This window comes from Homarus americanus, unplaced genomic scaffold (assembly GCF_018991925.1).
Source record: "Homarus americanus isolate GMGI-L3 unplaced genomic scaffold, GMGI_Hamer_2.0 scaffold23598, whole genome shotgun sequence".
Classification (NCBI taxonomy): domain Eukaryota; kingdom Metazoa; phylum Arthropoda; class Malacostraca; order Decapoda; family Nephropidae; genus Homarus; species Homarus americanus.
This window is the reverse complement of record NW_024731054.1, coordinates 2565523-2578456: the sequence shown is the minus strand read 5'-3', so window position 1 is coordinate 2578456 and position 12934 is coordinate 2565523.

The following is a 12934-nucleotide window of genomic DNA, read 5'->3' as shown; positions in this document are numbered from 1 at the left end:
CTCAGTATCACGTTATCTGCCTCTATATCATGTTATCTGCCTATATATCACGTTATCTCCCTCAATATCACGTTATCTGCCTGTATATCACGTTATCTGCCTGTATATCACTTTTTCTGCCTGTATATCACATTATCTGCCTCAATATCACGTTATCTGCCTGTATATCACGTTATCTGCTTCAATATCACTTTATCTGCCTGTATATCACTTTATCTGCCTGTATATCACTTTATCTGCCTGTATATCACTTTATCTGCCTCTATATCACTTTTTCTGCTTGTATATCACGTTATCTGCCTCAATATCACGTTATCTTACTCTATATCGCGTTCTCTGTCACACACAAGGCGTGTATCCTTCCTGAATATTACTTTACATAACCACACGTGCCTTAACAGTCCTCCTCGGGATTAACTTGTTACTCAGCCATGGAATTATGCATTAAACACCCGAGGTTGTGTGGCTCGGGTAGGGAGGGAGGAGCAGAATGAGAAGAGGAAGAGTGGGAAAGAAAGAGGAGGAGGTTGAGGGAGGGAGGAGGGTGGGAAGAAGAGAGGAGGAGTTGAGAGGAGGAGGAGAATGAGGAAGAGGAGGAGTGGGAAGAAGAGAGGAGGAGGAGGAGGAGAAGGAGGAGGATGTTTTAATAATAAATGATAATATATTCATAAGACACACTTACCCACAACAACCATCACTACCATTCCCTATCTCTCCCCCTCAGTTCTCCACCCCCATCCACCTCCTATCCTCCTACCTCATAACGGCCCCACCTCCTTTACCCCTCCCCACCCCTCTACCTCACCTCCTCACCCTCATCCCACCCCTCTACCTCCTCCTCCCACCCCTCATCCACCCCTCTACCTCACCTCCTCACCCCTTCCCCTCTACCTCACCTCCTCTTCCCCCTCATCCACCCCTCTACCTCACCTCCCTCACCCCTCATCTACCCTCTACCTCCACCTCCCTCCCTCATCCCCCCCTTACCTCACCTCCTCACCCCTCATCCACCCCTTACCTCTCCCCACCCACCCCCCTCTACCTCACCCCTCATCCACCCCTCTACCTCACCTCCTCACCCCTCATCCACCCCCCTTACCTCACCTCCCCAACTCCTGAAATATTCACTACTGTATATTTTCAATGCCATCGACCAAGTATCATCATCATGGTGGTCACTGGTGGGAAAGACTGGCGTGACGTGGTGGTATACAGGGTCTCATAAACTGTGGGTGTCATTCGTAAAGAAACCATGAGCAGGTGGTTATGGGAGAGAGAGAGATAACGTGTCTACAAGTATTCCAACACAAGTTTATATCACATTAACACACACACACACACAACGTATCGTGCATATAGACAAAACTTACGATGACTCACTCTTCTAAAACACTGGAAATCACGCCAAGTTTGTTTACATAAAAAAACCTATTAAAACAGCTTTAAAACACACAAACACTGTTGATGGTCATTTGTACTGGACACTTGTTTGAACAGGTGAGAGTTACAGCGAGAGTCTACCTGTTGTAAATCACCTGTGTTAGTCGTTGATTGTGACTGTTGCAGGTGAGGCACGGCTGTTGGGTGGTGATGGTGGGTGGTGATGGTGGGTGGTGATGGGTGGTGATGGTGGGTGGTGATGGTGGGTGGTGATGGTGGGTGGTGATGGGTGGTGATGGGTAGTGATGGTGGGTGTTTGTACAAGTGTATCACCACCAAAAAAGTAATGATACGTAGGTCACTCTCCCTCTCCCTCACTCTCACCGTCACTCTCCCTCTCCCTCACTCTCCCTCTCCCTCACTCTCCCTCCTCCTCCTTGTTAAGTCTTATTAACACGATCTGTTTTGCGTTGTGTTTACAGGAGAAACATTTAACATTTTACACAAGGTCATAAATAATCAAATCTGCATCACCCTGTATGTGTGTATGTATATAGATGATAGTGTACTAATGTGTATGAATATGCATACATACACACCAGCCTATACATCTCATACATAAGTCCTGAAGCGCTACACAACTCCTACTGTTGGAGGGGGGGGGGGGTGAACGAGTGTAAAAACCACTTCAACCAGGGCAAGAACCTACTGATGCTCTGAATCTTAGTGTGACGTGATGGAAGAACTTATTTAAGGGGTCAAATCAAGTGTATAATCTGCTTTAAGTTATAGGGACTGTCTACAATGTGTTGCTATAGACGTAAACAATAAAACAATGTTATTTTTTTCAACTCTCACGCTAATAGGTTGATGACGTCATAGCTAACAGATTGATGACGTAATGGCTAATAGATTGATGACGTAATGGTTAACAGATTGATGACGTAATGGTTAACAGATTGATGACGTCATAGTTAATAGGTTGGTGACGTCACACTTGTATCTCCAAGTAAGAGAACAAGTGGTGGGTTTTCTCATCATTTCCCGGGCCAACTTTTCTCTCTCCTTGTCGTGAATGTCTCTCCAAAAATTCTCCTCCTATTTCTCGTTTCTCCTGAACTTTGATATTTCTCCTGTTTTTTCTTTTATTTTATCTTTGTATTTCTTTTATAATAAAATTTTGTTCTTGAGTTACATCGGATTCTTTTTTCTTACGTTTTTTTTTCAGTTTTTCCTTTAGTTTTTTTTTATTTTCTTTATTTTATCTGATTTTTTTATTTATATTTTGTTTTTCTCGATTCTCCTTTTCTTTCTCTGTTTTATTTGTATGTTGCGTTTTCTTCCTCTTTCAATTTATCTATCTATTCTTTTTTGCTCTCTTCCTCCTCCTCGTTTACCACTTCTGCTTTGTCTCATCATCCTCGTTGCTTTCATTATTCCCTCCCCTTCCTACCCCGTTCATTATTAGCCGTTCCTCCTCTTTGTCTTCATCAGTCCTCCCTCAGTTCCACCTTCGTTGTTTTTATTCTCCTATATTTCCACGTTTCTCCATTGGTCTTCTATTTGTCTCTATTCTCTCTGTTTATCTCTATTCTCTCTGTTTATCAAGTCTCTCCCACACACATCATCTTCTCTTTGATCAATGATTCACATGTGTCTGTTCTTTGTATATCCTATCTCCCTGCACCCCCCACACACACTCCCTACCCATACAATCTACACCTCCTACACACCCCCTTGGACCCCCACACATCCCTACGCTACACCCCCCTTGGACCCCTGGAACACACCCTACACTACACCCCCTTGGACCCCCACACATCCCCACACACCCCCCTCCCTTGGACCCCACACACATCACTACACCCCCCCTGCACACCTAATACAACCCAAACCTCCCACGGCTCTCCCCACCCTATCACCTCCCCCCCCCCACAGCCCAGCACGCCCCTAGCGGATAAAATACACAACAGTATTATCAAGAGTCTACACCAGCCAATCTGATTCACTCCAACACACACACACACACACACACACACACACACACACACACACACACACACACACACACACACACACACACACATGGGGTAAGGGTCGAGTTTTTAAAAATGAAGGAGATGGGCAGAGAGGAAGGAAAGGGTTGAATAAATACGAGAGAACGAGGAAGTAAAGTCCCATAGGCATGACGACTCGTTAGGGACAGTGTGGATATAGCACACTGTACACTAAGCCTTTGAGTACACAGGGATATAGCATGGCCGACACTGTACTCGATTACCTTCACTTCCTCAACTGTAACGTCAGGTACCCAATTACAGTGGGTGGACTACGGGAGGTCAAGGGAGAGGGAGGGGGGGGGGGAGGAGGGAGAAAGGGAGAGAGGTCAAGTAAAGGAAGAAGGGAGGGAGAGAGAGTTTAAGAGATCAGGCCAAGTCTCCCCAGAAGAAGAAGAAGATTAAACTATTGGTAATCAAATAATGTCAGTAAGTCAAACCAAAACCTCGACATTCAAGACGTAATCAAGTGCTTGTGAAACGTGAAGAGACAAATAGTTGTAAGACTGAGAGAAGTGAAGGAGGGAGGGGAAGAGGGAGATAGGAAAGACAGTGGAGAGAGGTATGGGGAGGTAGAGAGACGATGAAGGAAGGAAAGGAGGGAAGGATAAATGTTAGAAAGGAAGGAAGGAAGGAAGGCCCCTTGAATATACGATTAACCTACACAAAAACAGAAGTCTGATCTGTCTGGTATAACATAAAACTCATTATATAAGCTACACTGTACTTTATGGACCAGCCTTGTATGACACCCAGAACCAAACACGACCGGGAGTTGGTGTTTTATACAAGGCAGCGAAACTTCCTGTCGGATCTATACCTGATGTGACCATTACTGTCGTCTTTAATTGATGGTGGGGTTAGTTTACGTATGGTAGTCTGTGTGTGTGTGTGTGTGTGTGTGTGTGTGTGTGTGTGTGTTAATCTTATGTATGTGTTATGTGTATGTGTGCATTAAGTAACAGTACATAAAGTTACAATACATTTTCATTCAATAATAATAAATTAAACGACAATACACAAATACTAACAATTCATTAAATGCAATCAATACAAGACGTCAAACATTTATAACCATCATTAAACTAAAAAAAATAAAAATAAAACTCCTAATATACCTCAGAAACTCATTATAGGTCGTGTTCAATATGCTAATTAGGGAACCCAACTTCTAAAAGATGAATTTCGGGTAATTAAATCTCTTAATGACCCTTAGACGTAATTTCACTTATCACTTGAGGCTCATTTACAGGTTAAGACTCTTCGATTATTATTATTTTGTTAAGGTTGGACACATAATTAGTATATTGAGAAGTAGTTCGGACTGTATTGCGGTGCTGGAGGAAATTAATATAGTAAAAAAAATCTTGGTTCACTTGAGAGAGAGAGAGAGAGAGAGAGAGAGAGAGAGAGAGAGAGAGAGAGAGAGAGAGAGAGAGTTGATCCCCTCTTCTCCATTAAAACCAAATAATTACCACAATTATATAACACCCAACAAAAACTTCAAACTCTTTACATAAAACACAAAACGTTTATTAAGATACAATAAACTAAATCTCCTTCGGGTAAAACAAAAATAATTGGAACAAGGACAATAATCTAGGAGGTAAATGTATAATCCTCTTAAATCTGGGAATTATCAAGACTACGACGGAGGAAATATATTGATGGTCATATTACTTTATATTACTTTATATTACTTATGATTCACTTATATATATTACTTATGTGGTATTTATGTAGTACTTGGGGGGCGGGGTTGGCGAGGTTAGGTTAGGTTAGGTTTGGGTTGGTTAGGTTAGGTTGTCTGGTTTGATTAAGTTAGGTCAGGTTACATTAGTTAAGCATTAAACTAACCAAATGCTACACACCTGGACAACCTTACCACTCCTCCTAAGGCACCAATTAGTTATGCTTTTGAGATAAGTTTCCTAAATATTTCCTAATTAAAACTTTTAATGTAATAAGCAAGAGTTACTTTTAATCTCAGACCTTTTAATGACACGACTTAACGAGTGAAAAGTTGTCTAGAGGTTTATACCGTTAAGTAAATCTTCTAACCACTTTTAAATAAATCATATGTAAGTAACGTAATAATCTTTTAGACTTACTTTGAAATTGTGTTTACTAAAAAAAAAATCTTGAATTATCACCATTAAAATAGTTTATTAGTTGTAGTTATATGTAAGAAACTCCATATGTGCATAAAAACATCTCATTATAAAAGTATTTGTTAATATACTGTAGTGTTTATTTTTTATTTTAGATGAATATTTTTTTTATTAATGCTTGCGTCACGTTCGGTTATGTCTACAGAATGCTCTAACTCTCTAAAATAAAGTCCAGGTAGTTTGTGTATCCTGTGATTTTATTGCAATATGAGTCATCCAGTTATTTAAACCCCCCCTCCTAAAGTATCCAGCTAACGAAACACTAGGCTTGCCATATTGTTCAGAATTTTGACTATAAGTTACTTTATTTGGAGACTGTTACTACACAGGATAATATAAATACCACAAATATATTTTAATTAAACAAAACATATTCCGTGAATGTATTAAAAGCAATATTATCACAGTCAGTTAGGTAGAGAAAATTAGCGTGGACTAACCTTATGTTTGCTTATATAAATCAAGTGATGCCTGAACTCCAACCTGGTAGATAATTATTATGGTGTTCGTCATTCTCTTCTGATACTGGACGACCCATCCTGTGCCATCTTAAAACAATCTTACATGAGCCTATAAATATTTCTCCACAATCTATCATCACGTGATTTGAGTTCAGTAATTACTATAAACACAAACAATTTCATATGAATCTTACCTTAAATTATTAATATTATTATTAGTATTTGTAATAATATTATATGTACAAATTTAACTGTATGTGTTTCACTAGATCGCCAAAAAGATATTTTATCTGGTAATTAAAAACTTTCGAAAGATGTTTGATGTGCAGGTATAATTTTCCTATGTAAAATTATGTAAAAGTAAATGTATTTCTTCCATCCATAAGTTAAAATGTTTTATTGATTTTTATACATAAATTAAAAGCGGAATGGAAACTTAAGATGATAAATAAGTTTTTATTTGTGTTAAATATCACCGGGAGGAGGCTAGTTCCCACGCCACCCAGGGCCGGTCACTCGGGAGTCCCTGCTGTCATCTATTGTGAACGATTTACCGCAAAATCTTCTTCCGTTAACTGTTTCCTACATGACTTTCTACTGTTATTAATATTTACTATATTCTTAAAGTGCTAGAAACATTTAAGAAGAAAATTATGGTGTGGAAAGACGAGAAAGTTAAAGTGCTTACCGTGATGACCTGTGTGTGATGTAAACAAACTTATTTAAGAGTGTATCGATACTTTGTAATACCAACCTCATCTGGAGTGTGCTTAGTGATAATATATTTAGTGCTATTGAAAGACATTTATTGTGTATATATGAGTGAGTTAGTTAAGTGTTGTGAGGAAGGTGACATCGGCAACAGCGCTTGGTGAGTACCGGACTGTTCGGTAATTTTTAATGAGCTGTTTACGGCCTTAGTGGCCACCTAATGAAATTTATTCCTAGGAGATAAAAGCTTTATTACCTCGAGAAACATACAGTATTAGTAGGAGTAATGCGTATTGCAATATATTGGATTTGACGTGTTTAAAGGGACGCGTCGACAGGTGGATCACTACGTCACCTGGTTTGTGTACAAATAAAAAAGATGGCGGCGGCCGAAACAAGCGCCTGCTTGTGTTCATTCTGTAAATCACTTTTTTTTCATATGATTATGTCGTAGATTGAGGCAAATTCAGTGGATACATAACTAATTATGGGTGACACCAAATACTAGTCGAGAAGTGATTAGTAACCCGATTTATTCATGTAGGACCATTATTTGACTTCATTGCGGCTACATTTGGGTAATTCCTCGCTCCGTCGGTACATGCCCGCGATCTATTAACTCAGATTAAAGTAAGTTTTCCAATTTTTTGTGACTTTGTGACACCAAATACTAGTCGAGAAGTGATAGTAACCCGATTTATTCATGTAGGACCATTATTTGACTTCATTGCGGCTACATTTGGGTACATTGGGTAATTAGTCGGACCGCATGAGGGCAGGGATGTCATACAGTGTGATTCTACCAAACGTCACATGTTTCCTCCTGCCCGAACACTTGACAAATAAAGTTCATAGCAATGTAGTAAAGAACAGACCAACTGCCCGAACTGCTAGTAAGCAGTGAAATTATAAGTAATAATAAAAAAATAACCATTGAGTGGCGGAAAAACACCAGCAGTTATTTAACAAATTATATTCAGCCACAACAATACCGGGCCGTGAAGAGGGGCGGGGTTGGCTATAGGGCACCATCCTGAGGAGGAGGTGAGCCAAGAGAGCCTTTACATCGGGGGCGCTGTAAGCTCCCCGAGAATTTTTTTAAATCTGATCTAATTGTGGGCCATTTTGAGGCCATAGCAGTTGCTATGAATACCCTTCAGACTTTGAAGATAACTTATGAAGGTTGGTGGGGCAGTAAATCCTTGTTCCTAACACTAAAGTATTTTATCTTTTTACAGGTTAAAACTCGAGTGATGAAGACAGACGCGTCTGTGGTAAGTACATATTCTCCAGTTTTGGAACAGTAGAATCTCACCTATTATGAACTTTGCCTAATTTGAACAAAATTTAAGTTTGAACAAATTAAATCTATTTTAAGCCAATCGTCTAATTCGATTAACTTGTAATTTTGTTGTTTTTATTCTTTCAATTTTGCTATTTAAATCCTTTTATTATTGTTGCTTATATGCTTACCATCAAACCCATCCAATCTCAACCTAGTGTGTATATTTAAGGACAAAATATACTAACATTTTAGACATTTTCCCCAAATTAGGGATTTTAAAAACATACCTTAAGCATTAATGTAAAATATTTCATTTCTAGAAATATCTTTTGAATTAATACAATAGTGAGAATTAAATCCTTCCTATTTAATTTTTTTTTTTTTAACTGTATTTGTCCTTTTTAATTGGAAATAATGAGATTCTACTGTATTAGTTATGCCGGGGTGCAGTTTTTGAGGAGCTCATCCACATTTATTATTATTTCAGGGGTTTAAATTTAACAAAAGTCCACTAGGACAAAATTTAAAATTACTTTGACATAAACTTAGAGTTAATGAGCTTTAAGATATCAGTTAAATGTAGCCTTGCTTTGCTGGAAGCTTACTTTCTACTAACAAGCTGTCTTCAGTACTGGGAACCTTACGGTGCTAACGTCAGGTGCTGGGGTGAATCAAGGCTAGTGGCAAGTTTAACTTCAAGATTAACTTAGGATGTCTAGGTTTACTTGATACAATTAACACTTAGAGTTTTTTTTTTAGAAGTAGTGTATGTTTTTCAGACGGAGGTAAGGTTCATGTATTTTGGTACAATATAAATTGATTTTCTCGTGTATAGTTGAAGTACATATGTATTATATTCTGTTTACCATAAGTGTGAAATTTAAATGGACATGTTTGTCTTCTTTTTGGAATAACATAATAGCAAAAGTTTATTTTTTAAGTGCATATAAGATACATATATATTTCAATGCAAACTTTATTTTCAGATGAATGATAATGTACAATGTACTTTTTTATATTTTAATTATAAGGTTTGTTTGAGAATAAGGTAGGAGTATTTAGTGTACTTGTATATTGTTATTTACATTGTGTTTTACAGTCTTAATTATTGTGTGTTTTACCTTTAGTTGTGTTGGGTTGTATATATAAGGGGCGTGGGAATTTATAATACTGGCGTGAAAATTTGAGCGTACATTTAATTTTTTTTTGCACCGATAAAGAGCGTATTTATTACCGGCCCAGACCACCGTCACGATTATGGGTCACTGTTATTGTTGAGGAAGGCTTATGGTACCAGCCTAGTGTGTTGTGTTCATTGGTGTTTATGTAATTATTGAGAGGTTGAATTACGGTATGTTATTGTGTGATGTGAAGGGGTCGACATGATGTTGTTTGGGTGGATGTTTTCTGATATGATCGTGAGGATATTATAAATTCACTGTATTTTACTGGGGACATATTCTCGTACCTGTTATATTACTGTGTTCACTATGAGGTCGTGTGTCACATTGTTATATCAGGGTTGTGTCCTTATGTGTGTTGTATTTTGTAGATGTGTAGTGATATGCCAGGGTCGTGTCCCATCCCAGCAACAGTAGGGGAGGGGAGGGTAGGGGGCAACAGGCCTGGACATCCCATTGCGTGGCCTCGATAATGGACACTGTGTATTTCAATGAGGATTACTGAAGGCTTAAGTGACCCTCGTCTGTGTTAATACTGTGTTGGGACGATTCTCTCGCTCTCTCATTGTTTGTTTCACTAACCACCTGTCGTTGTTTAGTGTTTTGTTTGTTTGTTTGTCCTTGTGCATGTCTCTGTCTTTGTGTTTTTCTCTGTTTGTTTATGTCTCAGCGTTACCCCAGCTGTTTTTCTGTAATTTCTAGGGCTTTATTTACCTCATTATTATTGTAATGTTAGAACTACTCTATTGTAACCTCGTAACCTAAACACATATTAATTAATACTAGTACTTCATGCTGCTGCTGTATATACCACACACCTCAACACTCTGATAATTCTCAACATTAATGTCCAAAACATCTCAGTGTACCACATTCAACCTTCAACATCTTTCTCTGTAGTATATTGTATTAAAAATGGATGGTAGAGGGAGAGTCTAGCACTAAAGTCTCGTCACATTCACTTGGAGATAAATGTGTAGTAATAATTAAGTCTTATTTGTGTAGAATTTTATTGCTCAGTGCTGGATTGGTCAGAGGGCGGGGTCTCCGTGGACCATCCATTTTTTTTTACATTATTTATTGACCTTTTAATGTTGAGGTTTATTGATTACTATAGGGAAAGTTACATTGGCCGTTGTGAAGGTCAGGTTAAAGGTCACTTACTACATGTAGCTGCTATTCGTTCCTTGTTATAGTGTTTTGTTGTTATAGCGTTACCTTGTTATAGTGTTACCTTGTTATAGTGTTACTGAGTTAGTGTTACTGAGTTAGTGTTACCCTGTTATAGCGTTACCTTGTTATAGTGTTACTGAGTTAGTGTTACTGAGTTAGTGTTACTGAGTTAGTGTTACCCTGTTATAGCGTTACCTTGTTATAGTGTTACTGAGTTAGTGTTACCTTGTTATAGTGTTGCCTTGCTATAGCGTTACCTTGTTATAGTGTTACCTTGTTATAGTGTTACCTTGTTATAGTGTTACCTTGTTATAGTGCTACCTTGTTATAGTGCTACCTTGTTATAGTGTTACCTTGTTATAGTGTTACCTTGTTATAGTGTTACCTTGTTATAGTGTTACCTGAGTTAGTGTTACCCTGTTATAGCGTTACCTTGTTATAGTGTTACTGAGTTAGTGTTACCTTGTTATAGTGTTGCCTTGCTATAGCGTTACCTTGTTATAGTGTTACCTTGTTATAGTGTTACCTTGTTATAGTGTTACCTTGTTATAGTGCTACCTTGTTATAGTGCTACCTTGTTATAGTGTTACCTTGTTATAGTGTTACCTTGTTATAGTGTTACCTTGTTATAGTGTTACCTTGTTATAGTGCTACCTTGTTATAGTGTTACCTTGTTATAGTGCTACCTTGTTATAGTGTTACCTTGTTATAGTGTTACCTTGTTATAGTGTTACCTTGTTATAGTGTTACCTTGTTATAGTGCTACCTTGTCCCACACCTGGTTCGTAACATTTCCATTGCGTATTTACTTTTACTTCCTTTATTTATTGGAGTTTTCCTTATCTCCTTATTTCAAGTCGTCTTCTTACACCTACGTCAAGACAACAACAGTCGGGAGAAGTTGAGAGACAAGAGAATGGGAGATGAGAGAATAATTGCCACTTACGTCCTCTTCTCTCACACAATGACCTGTGACATTCAACTTAAGTGACTTGATTAAAATTGAGTCATTTGTGTGTGTCTCTCTCTCTCTGTTTCTTTTGGAGTGGGCTATTATTAAGGTCTTGTGAGATGATGTTGGTATTCTCGTCTTGTGTTTTCATGTTGTTATTGTTATTAGCAGTAGTATTGTTGTTGTTATTGTTATTAGTAGTAGTATTGTTGTTGTTATTATTATTGGTGTTATTTTAGTATTGTTATTATCTTTTGTTGTGTTTACCATTATTCAGTGCAGTCATGACCTCCTCACTCCACACAACTAGTTAACCTTGACACACCATCTCTCGTGTAGTAAATTTTGGAATTAATTAATATTATTTTACCTGATGGCGGAGCTCAAGGGTGTTTATATTCACCTACTTAATGTTTACTTCATCGTTATGTTTTTATATATAATTAAATACAACAGTGAGTTAAGTGTTTACAGTTGTTGTTTATTTTTAATTACTTATTTCACCCAAGACCGAACGTAAGGTTAAACAAATTTCATTGTTATTTTTTTTTGGTATGTTGTTATTATAAAGAAAATAATCACAGTATGTTATAATTAGGGGTCATTAAGTATTTTGTTTTTGGTCATAATTAGGGACAGTTTTCAAAGGTCATTAAGAGTATCCTAATTTGGGTAATATAGTTTGTTAAGGTTGTAATTACAGGTTGAACGAGGCCCTGCCATGAGCGAGGGCCTCCTGGTAATGTACATACACAGGGTTGGTCTGGTCCGGAGGGTATTTGAATTCCACGCCTCATCAAAATTATGCTCGAATATTTTGTTGTGGCGTTCTCCTGGCTTGTGGGTGGGTGAGTGTAGCGCGCCATAACCCTCCTCCTTCCCCGCCACCACCTCTTGTGTAGCGCGCCATACCCTCCTCCTGCCACCACCTCTTGTGTAACGCGCCATAACCCTCTCCTTCCCCGCCACCACCTCTTGTGAGCGCGCCATAACCCCTCCTCCTTCCCCCGCCACCACCTCTTGTGTAGCGCGCCATAACACCGCCTCTCTAGTCTACTGAGAATATTACACCATTTACTTTATATTTATGTCCTCGTGAGATATTTGTATATTGGGTGTTATTTTTCCGGGTGTGTTGAGGTCACGAGGTTTGCATCACCACACACACACACACACACACACACACACACACACACGGTCACAGCAGTAAACAGAAGTAGTTCTGGAATCATATTTTTTACACCTTTTTATAGTGAGATATTTTTTTAACCTTATTTCTTCAGGATTTTTTATGGTATCCTATAAAGCAATGAGGATTATTTTTGTTATTTTCTTTATCTTTCGATGTGATGTGATTCTTTTGTATACAGTGAATCCTCTGTTTAACGGACTGTATGTAGGTGAAAGTCCGTTATATCAAGGGTCCGTTAGATGTGAGAGAGAAGTCCGTTATGTAGAGGGTTTCACTGTGTACGTTAAGGGAGTTGGTGGTAGAGGTGAGGAATAAAACACGTTAACAGTTTCATACTATTTATTATAGATATTCTATAAACGTATAAAATA